Here is a 16520-nt window from a genome sequence, read left to right as displayed (position 1 = left end):
TGGACTTGTGTTTCTCAAACAGCAGCCCTCCACACTGCAAAGTGTTTTGCAAACTCAGGAGAGCTTCTAAAGAAAGTTGTGATACTACATGGGGTTATTTTGAGCGTCCCGGGAAAAAATATTTGTTATGGGGTGGCTAACAAATACAGTTGCTTGCTTATTTATTATTAATTATTATTATCATTATTTTTGGGTGGCCTAGTGTTTGAAGGCGGGGAAAAAAATTCTGCTTAGGTCAGATGTTCCCAGATTTCAGTCCCCAGATGTTGTTGGACTGCATTTCTCATCGTCCCCAGCCACCAAGGGCACACTGTTGTAATCCAGTAGCATCTGTGGACCCAAGGTTGGGAACCCTTGCCCTAGGTGGAATTTTATTCTGTTTTTCCCTTCAAACAGCAGTGCCACCACTGGGTGAATGGCCCTTAGGCGACCATCACTGTCAGGATGCCATGTTACCTGGTTGCTTGGGTGGCCCTATGGAGTCTGGAGAAGGGCGTGGCATCCCTTCTTTGGGGCTTTTGTTCCCTTCAGGGAGCAGCAGGGATGAGAAGAGTACAGGCTACTTGGATCCCGGTGGGGTTGAGAGGGAAAGGCAGGGAGAGCTGTAGGAAACAGCTCCAGGGAGACAGCTAGGTTGGGTGGGGCAGGAAATAGGAAGCAACGTCAGGAAGGGGGCGGGGCTGGAAGTAGGCTTTAAGCCCTGCCAGCAGTGCACTGGGGCATTTAAAGACAAGGCAGTTGATGATGAGGGGCTGCTTCTGAGTATGGGAGCTATGGGAACTGGCTGAATGCAGCAAGCCAGAAGGAGGACTCAGGTGACAAACTAACCTCAGCCGTGGCTGTTCCTGAGGCTGACCATTTTTTTGTGCTTACCCAGTCATTCTAGAGTTCAAGAAGGGCCAGGAGCCCACCTTGTCCCCTGGGAGTCTGCCCGTCACCAGGCTACAATATTGCAATCGTGCAATATCAGCACTATTACCAAAAGTAGCCTTGGAGAATAATACAAAGCTGTCCTGTAGCACAGCAAATCTTCATGAATATGGAGTGTTAGTGATTATTATTGAGAGCACCAAGAGAAAAATGTTTAATATATGAGGCATGAACAATTTGTGGCCCACCCAGCCAATCATAGTTTACCAGCATTTCAAGGACCTGAATGGCCACAGTGCATTGCTGATGGGCTGTGTTGAGCTTGGTGGATCACAAGCAGTGCAAACCTGAGATCTTGGCTAATTTTATGTGCTCTGTTATTTGTGTGCATTTGATGATGACATTTTTATTGCTCTGCTTTATTTAGTGTCACAATTAATAGTGGGCAAACATGCTTCCATTCAATTCGGGATTACCTAATTGCCTAATCACTGAAGCATCATTAGAAATTGCTCAAAATAATATTTGGAGGAGGTTTTGTTTTGTTTTTGTTGTGTTTTGTTTTTTGAGAAAAAGTTCTAAGCTGAGTCACAATGCATCACATCCTAGCACTTAAAAATGTCATCTTTCTTTTCAAGTTCAGAGCACTAATCACAAACAGAGCTAAGAAAATGGCCTCATAGCAGCATTTTTAAAACCTGGGGGAATTCTGGGAAACTCCAGCACTTCCAGGAAAATGGACAGGAGGGGAACCATTCCATGCCTAATAGATCTGAGCATCATGGCCAGACAGATTCTTATTCTGAAACAGTAAATTATGCAGTTTGGCCACAACATTAACTATGCACTTTGCTTTTAAAGTAATGTTTATATAATGGCACAGCAGGGAAATGACTTGATTAGCAAGCCAGAGGTTGCTGGTTCAAATCCTTGCTGGTGTGTTTCCCACAATATGGGGAACCCTATATTGGGCAGCAGTGATATAGGAAGATGCTGAAAGGCATCATCTCATACTGTGCGGGAGATGGCAATGGTAAACCCCTCCTGTATTCTGCCAAAGACAACCACAGGTTTCTGTGGTTGCCCGGAGTCAACATCGACTCAACAGCACAACTTTACTTTTACTATATATAAAGGCATCTAAAATAAATGCATTGCATTATTATTGCATGATCATTTTAAAGCCAATCAAATGTGTGCAATGTGAAGCAATGGAGGAACACACAGGAAAGGATACTTCCAGGTGTCCCATCAGCCCAATACCACCCCATTTTCATGATAAAACTAGTGAGTGTCAGGAAGGATTGTGATTATGTTGTAAATGATTCCTGCACATGCTTCAGGACTGGTGCACAGCAATGACACAAATTTAGGCATCTGGGACCAATAGGCTGAGTCAGTCGAAGGCTGTTCTAGGGTTGAGTGAAAGTAATCTGTCATTTTGGGATGCAGACAAAATAGAAGGATTACACCAACATTAGTAGAATACATTCTCAGCGCAGCATGAGACTTGTGTGTTTCTGCCATTACACCTTGAGAAATTGTTCTTTTCATACCACTCATCATTCAAGTGTGGTCTTTGTGCTTTTGCAGCAAGGGAAATACAGTGAGAAAAATGCAGCAGGGAGACAGAGATTAGCTGTAAGTAGCCACAGAAGCATGAGATCTTAATTGATATATTGCTGTCATGTGTTACTTGTCAGTTCTGACAAAATACTGCAGTGGCAAAAAATTCTCAAGCAAAACTGGCAGATCCAAATTGAGTGGAGGGTCGGAAATTTAAAGCATAAATGTATACATATGCTTTCATTTTCAAACAAAAGATGATGCCCACTGTGGTAAAGAAAACAGAGAATGTATTACATAAAACCCAGAGGGCTATTAAACACATTAAGGCCACAATGTAGACAAATTATTGTTATTGTTAAATTTATATACCACCTTTCATTAAAATAATCTCAAGGCCGTTCACCCAAAAATTAAAACAAAGCTATAAAAATAATTAAAATATAAGCTAAGATATAAAAACATAGATTTGACTAAAAAGATTTAAAATACAAGCATAAAATAACCATACAAAATACAAAGAAGCAGCAGTAGAGACAATCATATAAAAACCTGGGTAAAAAGTCAAGATTTCAAACTCTTTCTAAAAACTGATGGAGACCAAGGAGCAAATAGCCACTGGGAGTGCATTCCAGAGTCTGGGGGCAGCAACACAGAAGGCCCTGTCCCACTTGCTTGACAGCCAAGCCTCGCTCATTGTCATCACCTGGAGCAGAGCCCCCTCAGATGACCGCATCAAGCGGGCAGCAACTCTTGGGAGCAGATAGTCCCTCAGATACTCAGGGCCCAAACTGTTGCTTTAAAGGTCAAAACCAGGACTTTGAATTGGACCCAGAAACAAACTGGTAACCAGTGCAGCTCTTTCAAAATGGGTGTGATGTGATCCCAGTGGGCATTTCCAGATAAAATCCTATCTGCCGCATTTTGCACTAGCTGAAGTTTCTGAATATTCTTCAAGTGCAGCCCCATGTAGAGTTCGTTACCGTAATCCAGTCGTGACGTGACTAAGGCACAGGTAACTGTGGCCAGATCTGTCTTCTTGAGAAAGGGATGCAGCTGGCACACTAGCCAAAGCTGTCCAAAGGCATCCCAGGCCATCGCCTCCATCTGAGCTTCCAAAAGCAGAGCCGGGTCCAGCAAAAGCTCCAAACTGAATAATTGTTCCTTCAAGGGGAGTGCAACCCCATCCAGAACCAGTGCAATCTCCTCATCCTGATTGGTTCTCCTACTGACCAAAATTACCTCCGTCTTGTCCAGATTCAGTCTCAGTTTATTAGCCCACATCCAGCCCATCATTATTTATTTATTTATTTATTTGATTTATATACCGCCCTTCCAAAATGGCTCATGACCTTCAGCCCATGATTCAGGACAGCCACTGCCTCCCTAAGATCAGGTGACAAGGAGAGATAGAGCTGTGTGTCATCATCATATTCCTGACTATTCAGTCCAAGTCCCTGGATGACCTCTCCCAGCCATTTCATGTAGATGTTGAACAGCATGGGGGTCAAAACTGAACCCTGTGTGATCTCTGCAGGCCAATGGCCATGGAACTGAGCAGTAGTCCCCCAGCACCACCTTCTGGACCCTCCCCCTAAGAAAGGACCAAAGCCACTCCAAAGCAGTACCTCCAATTCCCATACTCGAGAGGCAGGCCAGCAGGATACCATGGTCGATGGTTTCAAATGCTGTTGAGAGGTCCAGCAGAACCAACAGGGACACACTACCGCTGTCTATTTCCCAGCATAGGTCATCCGCTATAGTGACCAAGGCAGTTTCAGTCTCATATCTGGGGTAGAAGCCAGGTTGAAAATGGTCTAGATAATCCATATCATCCAAGACCCTCTGCAGCTGGGACGCCACCACACACTCTATCACCTTGCAAAAAAGGGAAGGTTAGAGACAGGGCTATAGTTGTACGGGTTAGAGGGATCAAGGGATCTCTTCAGTAATAGAATCTACTGGACCAGAAGCAGCAAGTCATCTTAGGGCTGCATATGCAGTTCTTACACACACACACACACACACACACACACCACTTGATGAAACATTATTATTTTTTAATAATGGTCTTATCATCCCTTCCTTGAGGCACGATGGCATCCTGCCCTCCCCTAATGAAGCATTAATAATTACCTCCAACCATCTGCCCATACCGTCCCTGGCAGCTTTTATTAGCCATGAAGGTCAAGGGTCAAGAGCACACGATGTTGCCCGCACACTGCCCAGGATCTTGTCCACATCCTCAGGCTACACCAACTGAAAATAATCCAACACAATTGGACCAGATGGTACCAGAAACACGTCTGCCAGAACTGCTAAAACTCTTGAGTCCAAATCAGGACTTTGAATGTCATAATGATCCATTTCATGGATCTTGATTAGATGGGTTGGATAGATGGCTTAGCTCATAAGACAGAACCTGGCATATGGTGTCCAAAGAATCTAAAAATCTGTGCCTGGGGAAGTGGGGACTTCAAAGGTATGGTGCTGAATTTAGGTGGACCTGATACAGGAGCACCAAAAGGTATGGTGCTGAATTTGAGAGGCATTGAATAGGAGGGAGTCTGTTCTCTCCTGTTCAACTTGTACATTTGCAGTTACAGTAATAACAGATATTACTACGCTGTTCAATCTGCTGTACACTTCTCTCAAAAGGAAACTGATCTGTAAATTTCAGAAGCTTACTACTGTCTGAGGGGAAGGAGAACACAACAAAACTTTGGTTTTAAGTTCTGTCTTCCAGAGTGTCATGACCCCACTCCTGAGCATAATAACATAAGAACAACCCTGCATGATCAGGCCCAAGGCCTATCTAGTCCAGCATCCTGTTTCACACAGTGGCCCACCAGATGCCTCTGTAAAGCCCAGAGGCAAGAGGTGAGGGCATGCCATCTCTCCTGCTGTTACTCTCCTGCAACTGGTATTTACAGAAATCTTGCCTCTGAAGCTAGAGGTAGCCTATAGCATTCAAACTAGTAGTTTATCAAACTAGTAGCCATTGATAGACCTGCCCTCCATGAATTTGTTGTGGCTCCTCTTAAAACCATCTAGGCTGTGGGCCATTACCACATCATGTGGCAGGGAATTCCATAGGTTAATTATGTATTGTGATAAAAAGTGCTTTCTTATATCAGCCCTAAATTTCCTGGCAATCAGATTCATAGGATAACCCTTGGTTCCAGTGCTATGAGGGGGGGGGGAATTTTCTCTCTCCTCACCATGCATAATTTTATAGACCTCTAACATGTCTCCCCTTAGTTGTCATTTTTCTAAGCTAAAATGCCTGAGCGGGGGGCGGGGGGGGGATTTGGGCTGTAAGAGACAGCAAGACCCAGCCCCAAACCCTGACACCACACAGGAGCCTGAGTCTGCCAGCTGGGAGACCTTGTAACTAGAGACCTTGAATGGGCACACACAGAGCGTGTGCCTAAGTTCCCCTTGAATTACCCTCTTCATTCCATACTCTATGCTGCTACAAGCTTGCACAACAATGCCAGCAATGGGACAAGCAGGACTTAATGGTGTGGAGGAGAGGTGCCAGACTCCAAGCCATAGGACAATCCCTTTAAATCTCTGTCTCAGACTGGGAGGCAGACCCTAGGAGGGTTGATCTGAATCCAGAGGTATGTAAGACTTATTCCAGGTCAGAGCAAGTTGCTCAGTGGGAGCTCTCCAGGGTGCTGAATCCCAGCTGCCTGGACTGGACTGGCCTTGCTTTGCCTGGCCTTGCCTGGCCTGCTTTGTGGATTCTTTATTTTGGGATAGAACACAGCAACATTCCTCCTCCATGCTTAAGAGAACTGACCTGTATGGAAACATCAAAAAACCTTTAAAGCTATACATTACTGTATAACATCCACACGATTTCCCATTCTTCTTACCAATCCATAATGCAATGACTGAATGGATAATTATAGACCTCAATATGCAAAAGCACAGGATTCTTAACCTGTGTTTTTAAAAAAGCAGTGTTGCCCCATGCTTATTAGGGATGTGCACAAAACCATGGCGGGGGGGGGGCGGTATCGAAGGTGTCGGGGGTGCCTCTTTAAGAGTGGAGGAGGGTACACTTACCCCTCCCACCTATTTCCCCCTACTGGCATCCTTCAGCAAGACAGCTAATCGGGGTGGCCGCTAACTTCCCTGCCGCCCCATTGCCCCCGTTGGTCGGATATGGCTAGAAGTCCCCGATGTACCTGCAGACCGGTTCCGTCCTCATCCCTAATGCTTATGTTCTCTGTTTCATAGAACATATGCTTTCACTGCAACATTCTTGGGTAAAGGGTAAAACCCTTAATATCTGCTTAACAAAAGCAAAGCAGGAAATATAAAGCCAGTCCTGAAAACCAAACTGTAAATTTGGATACCTTCATGTGCAGTCACATTGTTGGAATGGATAATATAATCCACTGAGGAATGTTATGGAAGCAAGTCCCATCCTCTGCCATCCTACAGTACCGTTATCAGAATACTAGCATACATTGGAACTCATTTGTGTAGTGCAGTATCATCTGCAATGTGAGGTGCAAAGAAGCCAATTACAACAGTAGAATCAGGAACACATCAAGGATTTTGTTAGCTTCTCTTCCACAATACACAAGGCAGTGTGTACACTGCAGAAGCATAATGTGGGAAGCATGAATGGCCTTGGTTTCCCTCACAGTATTTCCATGGTGTGTGTTTCATGTTGAAACAAGAAGGCTAGCTGCACAAATTTAGAAGTGGCCACACACTCATTTGATTATGTTTCGATCAACTGTGCACATTTATTGTATCATAAAATGAACCCAAATCCTTTCACTCCACTCAGTGTTTTATTTCTGTGGCATTTCAGCTTCTCAATATCCTCAGGACCAGAGTAGGAACTGTAAATGCCCATTAATATTTTCAGCCATATCTACGTTTTTAGTCTGAGTTCTTACAGAAGTACTAAACCTATGTCTGGGCTGTACCTTCTCAGATTGTGGTGGGGCATCACAGGACAGAAAATAGGAAGATTCCTCCAGGCAGAAAACAATACTCTCTGGGGGACAGCCAGGCTAGAATCTATCTCCCTAAGATCTTGTTTTCTAGGAAGGCTCAATGTCATGAGCTCTCGCTTTCAGTTGTGCAGTCCATATAGAGGCTGGAACCTCCCTGAGGGCCAAACTTCCTGTGCTGTGCAGTTTCCTGTCACTTTCCTCCCGTTTTAAAACTAAAACCACTCACGCAAGGCTGAAATCTTGAACTGAGCACCAGATTAGAGCTTTCTCTTTTTTCCCTGAATTAAAATGGAAGGCACACTTCACAGGATGATAAATAAGAACTGCCCTCTCTGAGGAGCCTTGTTTGTTCTACTTGAGTCACTGAGCAGGCCTCCTGATTGGAAGCAGGCAGGTCCAGACCCGTGACTGCTGCTGAGAAGCAGTGATTTGCCTCCTTTGAGGGCAGGTAATTCTGCTGTGTGTCTGCACTGAGAGTGATTGAATGATCCAATCGTGCCCAATTTAGAAGCATGGCAGAACTAGTTGCCCGCCTGAGCTGAGGCTGATTAGGAGGCAGGCAAGGACCGAGTAGTGCATCATTCAAAATACAGCCTGAGGCTGGACACCTTGGGCTTACAGTTCTTGAATGCATTTATTTCTCATGGCGAATGAGCAGATCCTTCCTGGCACACTGGTTGCCTTGGTACGCAGTTTGGGAATTCCTGATTTAGATTGTGTATTACACTGAGACCTAATTACACCTGAAAGTCACTGTTTTAAAACACAGAGTCTATAATCTATTATAACTCATGGATGTTTTCAAATACTGTTTATACAATAAGGAACAGCAACTGAAATAAAGCAGGAAGAAACATTGCTTTTTGAATTTCCTCAGCCCTTCTTAGAAAGAGAAACATTGCATTTTCAATGCCTGTGCAATTCAAACAGGCTCCATCCTTATTTGAGAAAAAGAATGAGGAAGTTGCAGCTGTTAAATGAAAGGGCTGATGTGCAGGTGCTGAAGTACTCCTCATGAAATTAGTGACACTGGAAATTGAAATCAAACTGACTATGACACAGAAGAACAAGTAATGCCAAGGAATAATCAGGGCAGTTTTCCTGCATCATTCTAATTTCCCAACATTTTAACACTGTCTTGCTTATTTTTCCCTTCTGTGGATGAATCAAATAGTGAAATATTATTCCATAAATGTCCAGAGGCATCCAGAATTGTACATACACAGTCTGGACATGAAGATAACCGGGCATGAAGATAATTATGTTTTATTATAAATAAAATTATAATATTATAAGATAATATTATTATCAACATGAAGATGATAATAATAATATCATCTTGTGAATACTATTTGGAGTCAATGGAAGGACTCCATATCCTGTTCTATCTTATTTGTGTCCACTTCAACAGACCACCCTCATCATCTCATAAGAACTGGAAGGATAATTTATTATTTATGGGCATGGTAGAAGTGTGGATTGAGAGACAGTGAGTAAGTTTGGTCTGTGGAGAAAAGGTTATGTGATGCCCATTCAAAAAGACACTTGGATGTGAATTCTTTCTCTCTCCATGATCACAACTCTCAGCCCATATTTGAGAAACTGTTACTCAACTCACCTTTGGCAATTTTTGTGTTGGCATGGTAGATAAGATTTGAGTTGCAAGTTGTGTTCAAAGTGGTGAACTGCTGAGGGGTGTGAGGAGAAACATAAAATCCTCACACACAGTGGTGCACTTAGGCAATTTGGGTGCTTGGACCGCCCCTTCCGCACACACACCCCAGCCACGAGCCCCCCGGTTTGGCCTTGTGGTGGTGGGAGGGAAGGCTCATGGGGGGCTCACGGTGGAAGCAGGAGGCCCCCTGGGCCTTTGGAAGGGCCCCCAGACCTTGGAGGCCATGGGCTGGGGCCCCAAGGTCTGGGTGTAAGAGCTCCTCTGCTGACACAGCAGAATATGCCCTGGTGATAAAGAAGTTTAGCCCAAGAGATTATCTGGAGACAGTAGGTTGAGTTCAAAAATTCCCCAAGTTACCCTGCTAACTTGGCAAAGAGGCACCTTTTAACGTGGTGATTCTCTTTATTTAGCAGGGGGAGAATAACATGCCCTATCCACCCCCAGCACAGTATCTCCAGTGACTGTTGCTGGTGTCTATCTTGTGTTTCATTTTAGATTGTGAGCCCTTTGGGGACAGGAGCCATCTTCTTTATTTATTATTTCTCTGTGTAAACTGCCCTGAGCCATTTTTGGAAGGGTGGTATAGAAATCGAATGAATGAATGAATGAATGAATGAAAAATAAATAAAGATTTATTAAGAAACTAAACACCACATACTAAGAGAGGGTCATTGAAAAACATACCCAAACAGGCACTAGCCTTCAAAAACAATGGTTCTAACTGACGCTTAATTGACCAAGAGAGACCTTTAAACATCTCATCATGACTCTAGTGGCCAGAAGAGGTTACTGCAGTGCTGAGAGCAATGCTTTAGAATTCTCACTTCTAACATGAGCCACAATATTTTAACCACCAAGAGATACTTTGAGCTTGACTGAACTTTTCCAAGTAGGCACTTGCTGTTGATGCGCTTTGCTTTGACTAGCACCACACATTTGCTTTCTGAGCACCACCCACACACCTGGCCTGAACATTTACCTGCTTTTTCTGGGTGTCTCTTCTGAGAAAACCTTGTCCCCCAGAGTTCAAGGTGATATGTGCTAGTATTTCCATGAAAACCCTTTCATATTTCTGCTTTGCTTCTGTGAGGACTTTGCTCCCGTAGCTACAAGCAGATTGGTACCAGTCTTTTGTTTGTTTTATCCAGCCAGGGAGGGATTCTGCGGTTCCTAGTAATAGCAGTAAAACCTCATAATGGATAAACCAAGTCCTGAGGGAATGTTCCAAACTAAGAACACCATGCATTGCTGGTATTTTATGTAGTGGAGTGCAAAAGCTAGGCAGCCAGGAAAAGTCTTATTTTAAATTATGAAATCATCCTATATTATTTCTGTGTCCCTCCCTCCACGTACTGTGATTGGAAGGAAACAGAGATGCAGATGAACCAATTGCAGTCTGCTTTGAGCAGCTGCAAGCCTGAGTAGGCACTGAAGCAATGGACAGCTAGAGATGTCATTCACATAGCTCTTCTCCTCCCCTCGTCAGAATTTTCCATATATGGCACATAACCACATTCAAAGAGAAGCAAGCAAGATTAGGGTGGGGCATAAGCAACAGAGAAAAGCATGAAAACAGTCATCTGATCCTCCAGTGCAGTTTGATACAGTCAAATATCAAACAGAAAATATCATATCAGCTCACACCAATATAAGCAATTTTGCATCAAAAACAATATGATGCAAAATGTGGCCAATCAGGGCTGCATTGAATTGGAAACAATTATTGTTCTGATTCAGTGACAAGACTCTGTTTTAGCCAGCATTACAGGGAAATCTTCTTGAGCAAAATCCCTAGGGGAAAGAGTGAGAATCAGCTTCTTCCTCTGCTGACAATTTTTTCCTCCCCATGTGGCAATGAACCATTCCCATCTCTGTGTGACTTGGCCTTATGAAGGTAAATGTCATTATTGTCCACCACCATCACAAAAGGCCCTGGGTGCCTTTCTCAGCTATGAAAATGTCTTGCAACATTCCAAATTGTAATTCAAATTCATATTTCAACTGTGAAAATTTACTTCACAGCTTGATAACATGCACTTGTTGGCTTGACACCTTTTTAAAAAAATGTTGGCAGACATCAAAGATGAAATCTCCCAGTAACTAATTTGGAAGCGACAGTTACAATTGGCTAAATCCTCTGTGATCCAAATGAACTTGCACAAGCTGACAATATTTCTCAGCTTTCAGCTTTTCTAAGACAGTTGTCTAGGGTTAGGGTACTTCAGAAAAAGATGCTAAATTAAGATTCAGACTATGATAGCTTGTTTTCATCTGCATGTATAATAATATGTACAATTTGAGTCATTTAATTAGTTTGCAATTTATGCCAAATGAATTTTATAATGCATTCTAATGTGCACATTATCTGAATACAAATGGATATTCATGAAGTGAAAACATCGGTTCATAGTGCTTTTAAATATAGTACTTTCCCTCTTGCAGCATATGCTTTCTGTTTAACAGAAGCTGTTGAACTTCCATTGACAACTATATATTTTTTGTTCTAAACATTTGACAGCCATTCAAATGACGGAACTAAGAGCAGTATAATTGGACATATCATTTAATCCAGACTTTTATCCCAACCCATTTGAAAGAATGTGTGAAAGCAAAACTGTACTAACTGTGCTGTTTATCTGCATTGTCAATAATACAGTTCATACATGCACACACACACACACACACAATCTGTCTTTCCCATGAATAAGTAAACAATATAAAAGAAGCCGAATTAAGAGACTGAGAGCAAATTGCAAATCAAAACTACATTTAAAAAAATAAGAAATGTTTGAGAAGGCCTGTTGGAAAGGAGAACCTTCCGAATGCACTTGAACATTGTCAGGGGAAGAGCCAATTGGAATCTGGAGGTGGGAGTTCCAGAAACTGGCGGCCACCATCGAGAATATCTTCTTTCACATCACCACCCGATGAGCCTCAGAAGGAGGCAATCATGCAAAAGGCCCTCTCTAAATGATCTTATACTGGAAACCCATCAGATCAATGAATTTCCAGGGTTATTTTAATCAAATACCAACTTCTGCAGTGTCTTGTTGTTCCAAAGCTCATAAGGTAATGTTACATATGTCACAAGAAAGTAACCAATGGCTTTCAACCAACAGATTTTCCTCTTCTCACCCACTGAGAAAAGGGATTTAATATATTGTGTGTGTAATCACCTTAAGGGATGCGGCGGGACGCCGGTTTGAATCCCCGTTGGTACTATATCAGGTAGCAGCAGTATAGGAAGATGCTGAAAGGCGGGGAGGAGTCAATGGAAGGAGTCAATGGTAAACCCCTCCTGTATTCCACCAAAATAAAATCATAGGGCTCTGTGGGCGCCAGGAGTCAAAATCGACTTGATGGCACACTTTACCTTTAAGGCATACCTGTTGCCAATCCCATGTGTGGCAGCTCTCACAAGAGTTCACAAGCGAGCTGCTGGCAGGGGGAGAGGAAAGCGTTGGCACCAGCAGACAGGCTTGCAGGTGAGGTGGGAAACAAAATGGTGTTTTTTGGGGGGGGAAGAAAGCAGCAGCGGGTGGGTGAGGAAGAAAGCAGTGGCAGGTGGGTGGGGAAGAAAGTGGTGGTGGGTGGGTGGGTGGTTGGGGGGAAAATGGTGGCGGGTGGGAGGGTGGGTGGGGAAGAAAGTGACGGTGACAGGCTGGGGGTGGAGAACTGGAGGTGCAGATGCTCTGTGCCCAGCCCAGCTAGTTTTAAATAAAATGGCAAAAGCAGAATCCTTTATAACCAATCGTGGCACCATGCAGTTTTCTGTAAGAGCATTATCATCAGAATTATGGTTGGACACAGCCTATGGCTTAGATACTTGAGTGCAGTAGACTGAAAATCCAAAGTCAATTTTGCTTCTGCTGCTTTTAATGGAAACAGGTTTTGGGGGGAGTCTGTTGATTCAATCCAAGTACAGACCAAAGAATATAAGGAGGATATGCCATCTGCCTGCCAAAAAGACAATGGGAAACCATATAAACCACCTTTCTTTCTTTCTTTTAGTACTACCCAGTCCTTTCATTCCTTCAGCAGTCTGGACTACTATAGTAGGTAGTCTAGACAGCCAATGGCACTCTTACCCCTGGACTTTGGGACCAAAGTCCAGGGCCTCCACACCCCCTGGGGCCCCCCAAACCCTCTTTAGTCTATCCTGGGTGGTATGTTCGCCACTGGCCCGTGCTGTGCCAGGCGGCTGAGTGTGATTATGACCTGTGTGAGGTACTTTAGAGACAGAGTGGGGATGGAAATACGTGGGTTGGGAATATTTTCAGTTTTGTGTCAAAATGTTCCAGCTAATGTATTTTTGCATAAATATACCCCATGTGTTAAAAATCCTGTGTGGGGGAGCGGGGTTGTGTAGGGGGATGATGCACCAAGAGCGGGGCCTCCAAAGGCCTTTAGATCCAGGCTCCAAAATTATCTAAGTGCACCTCTGTGGACAACCATACAAGAAGCATCGACCAAGAGGATTCTGGAAAGGGCTGGAACAAGTCAAAGCAGCAGTAAAAATGCTCTAACAATATCTCTTTCTCTTCCCAAAGTACAAGCACTCCCTCAGGATTGCTTATAATAATTATTTTTTCCAATACTGGGCTCTTCGCTTTGGTTTGTCCCATACTGTAGGTGTTCACCTAAATAATGGTGGCACTTGTGGTGCACCTGTCTCCAAGGAATTCATCCTTTCTTGGATGATCTCCTCACCAGATCTTCCTCTCAACACCAGTTAAAGTTCAATGTTCAAGCAACCTACCAAGTGCATCACGGCTTCCTCATAAACTACAAAAAGCAACATCATCTTCTGGCCCAGAGACTTCAAGTTCACCTCGCGCTTTTTCTACACACACATCTAGGAAAGCCATTTCTTCCAGGTGACCACAGGCACAAGATAGTGTCATCAATCAAGCATTTAATGTGCAGAAAGGCAACATATCTGCTATTCTTTGTGAGCCTTCAGGAGGCAATGTTCACGTGCATGGGCAACAGCTGACTCTCACACTCTGCAATAGATTCTCATTCCTTGGCACCATGAGATTGTGACACATGAGATTGTGACACATTCTGGTTCCCTCCTCCTTAGATTACCTGACAGTAGGATGATCAACCAGGTCTGGGCTGTTTTTCTCTCCCTTTTCCCCCTTTAGGGTTAGGTTTCAAGACTCTTTTATAGATAGCTACTGATACCCAGTTAAGGACTTTCTTTCAATACTATTGTATTTTTCTTCTGTGTTGGTTTTGATAAATAAGACTCTGTATGTTGTTTGGTTTTGTTGGACTCTCAGAGATGTAACCTTTCTGTTTCCACTTATCATACTAATAAAAGCATTTTTTTAAAAAAAGAGATTGTGACACATTCCACTCAAGATTATGCCAACCCTAAAAAGGAAAGGGGACAGTAGGGGTGTGCACAAAACTGGCTTGGCCTCTTTGATTTGAATTCAAACCCAATTTGAAACAGGGTGGGTAGGTATGGTTTTGCTTTTTCTCAACGCCCCCCCCCCCCCCCGGTACAATTCAAATTCAGTCCCAAATCAAACCACTTCTAAAAGGTTCTGCTTAGGATATAATGGAAACATGAACTGGCCCATTATTCCCTATGCAGAGCACCTTGGGACACAAAGCTGGGGTGGGGGTAGGCACCCATGGGTGCCAACAACCATCAAAATCCGAAAGCAATTGTACACTCCTGTGATTTTTAGTGATTTTTTGAAGGTGGTGGGGTTTTTTGGTGGTTTTATTTTTTATTTTTTTTATTTTTTTGCATTTTCCCCATAGAGAATAATGGGGATTTGAAGATGCTCCATCCTTAAACCTTTGTGGGGTGCCTGGGCACCTCAGAGTTAGTTTGGGGCAAGGTACATTGTGCAAGAACTCCCCCCAGAAACCCCATGCCAGTGGAGTTCATAGTTTTTTAAAAATATATATTTTATAGATTTTAGACTGTTTGACAGAATGTCAATGCGATCAATATGAATCCCTCCCCCTTTCAGAAAAAGAACAGTGTGTGACCTTAATTGCTGAGAACTCTGTGAACTCAGGCTTTAAGTAGAAGTTGAATCTCCCTCCTTTGGGAGCCCCCAACCTTGCCCTACCCCAGGACCAGTAGGGTGCCAGTTCTGCAGAAGCTACCAGAGAGTGAGACACATCTGGCCAATCAGCGAAGCAGAAACTCAGCAAATCACAGCAAGTGACACAGTGTCACAAAATGGCCACCAGCACCTAAAATGGAGGCAAGAGACTTCGAATCCATTTGAACAGGTTCGAACTGAACAAGGTTTTCTGTTTGGTTCGAACTCAGACTGGCAATGCCATAGGAATGCCCTGTTTGGTACAAGTTTGAATCTTCAAACCAAACCAGTTCAAATTTGAACTGGTTCAAATTCTAACCTGTTTCCACATACCTAGGGGACATATCAAAACTAAGAAACAGTATACTCCAAACAAGAAAATTGAAACTGACATGGGGTACAGTGAGAAGCTGGACCAAACTACAATCAGAACCATTACACACAGAGAGATGCCATCAAATCACCTTTTCTAAGGCCTCTGTTTGTTTGGTCTGGTACATCCAACTATTTCCAGCCGCTCCTCCCGTTCCCCAAGGCCTCTGGTTGATGGGCCGGTTACTGTCTTAACTGGTTTTCATGACAGTTGGCATTTCTCTCTATCTTTTCCTTTGATTGAACAAACCCATAGATATGGTCGCCTATCAGTTCAACAATCAAATGCCCCCTTTTAGGAGTTAATTTTCAAACTGCTGTATCTCAGCCATTTTTTAACGGATATTTACCAAATTTGAAGGGATGGTGGCACTTGGCACTCAGTTTATGTGTGCAAAGAATCAGTGGGATTGGGTTGGATACTATAATGTTTATGGTCAATGGAACTGTCACATCCCTACTGTGGCTGGAGCTCCCTGACAGCCCCGAGTATCTGGACCAAATGACAATCTTTACCAAAACATCTTCAAGGGCAGCCCTATATAGAGTGCATTGCAGTGAGCCAATGCTACCCAACCAAGAGTGACTGAGGTCAGGTGCGATTTCTCCAAGTAGGGTTGCAGCTGGTGTACCGATAAAAAGCACCTCTGCACACTTTCACCACCTGTGCCTCCAAGGACAACGTTGCATCCAGAAGCACCGCCAAGCTGAGGACGTGAGACCCGGTTTGTAAGTGAGACCCGGTTTGGGGCAGTGAGCGGGAAGAACGGGCTAAGCCTGCTCTCCCCGTTCACAAGCAGGGAGGGAGCCCTGGGCGGCCAGATCGTCTGCCCACATGATTGCCGGCTCCGAGACGGAGCCGGCAGAGGCTGGGGAACTTGGGGGTCGCGTGGCCCCTGGAAGCCCCAGTATGCCCTGTGCAAGCACACAGGGCATACTGGGGAGACCCCCGGAGCTGGGAGGCAGCTTTTTGCCTCC

This window comes from Hemicordylus capensis, chromosome 2 (genome assembly GCF_027244095.1).
Source record: "Hemicordylus capensis ecotype Gifberg chromosome 2, rHemCap1.1.pri, whole genome shotgun sequence".
In the NCBI taxonomy this organism is placed as follows: domain Eukaryota; kingdom Metazoa; phylum Chordata; class Lepidosauria; order Squamata; family Cordylidae; genus Hemicordylus; species Hemicordylus capensis.
The sequence above is the reverse complement of the archived record's forward strand: the minus strand, read 5'-3'. Positions refer to the sequence as shown.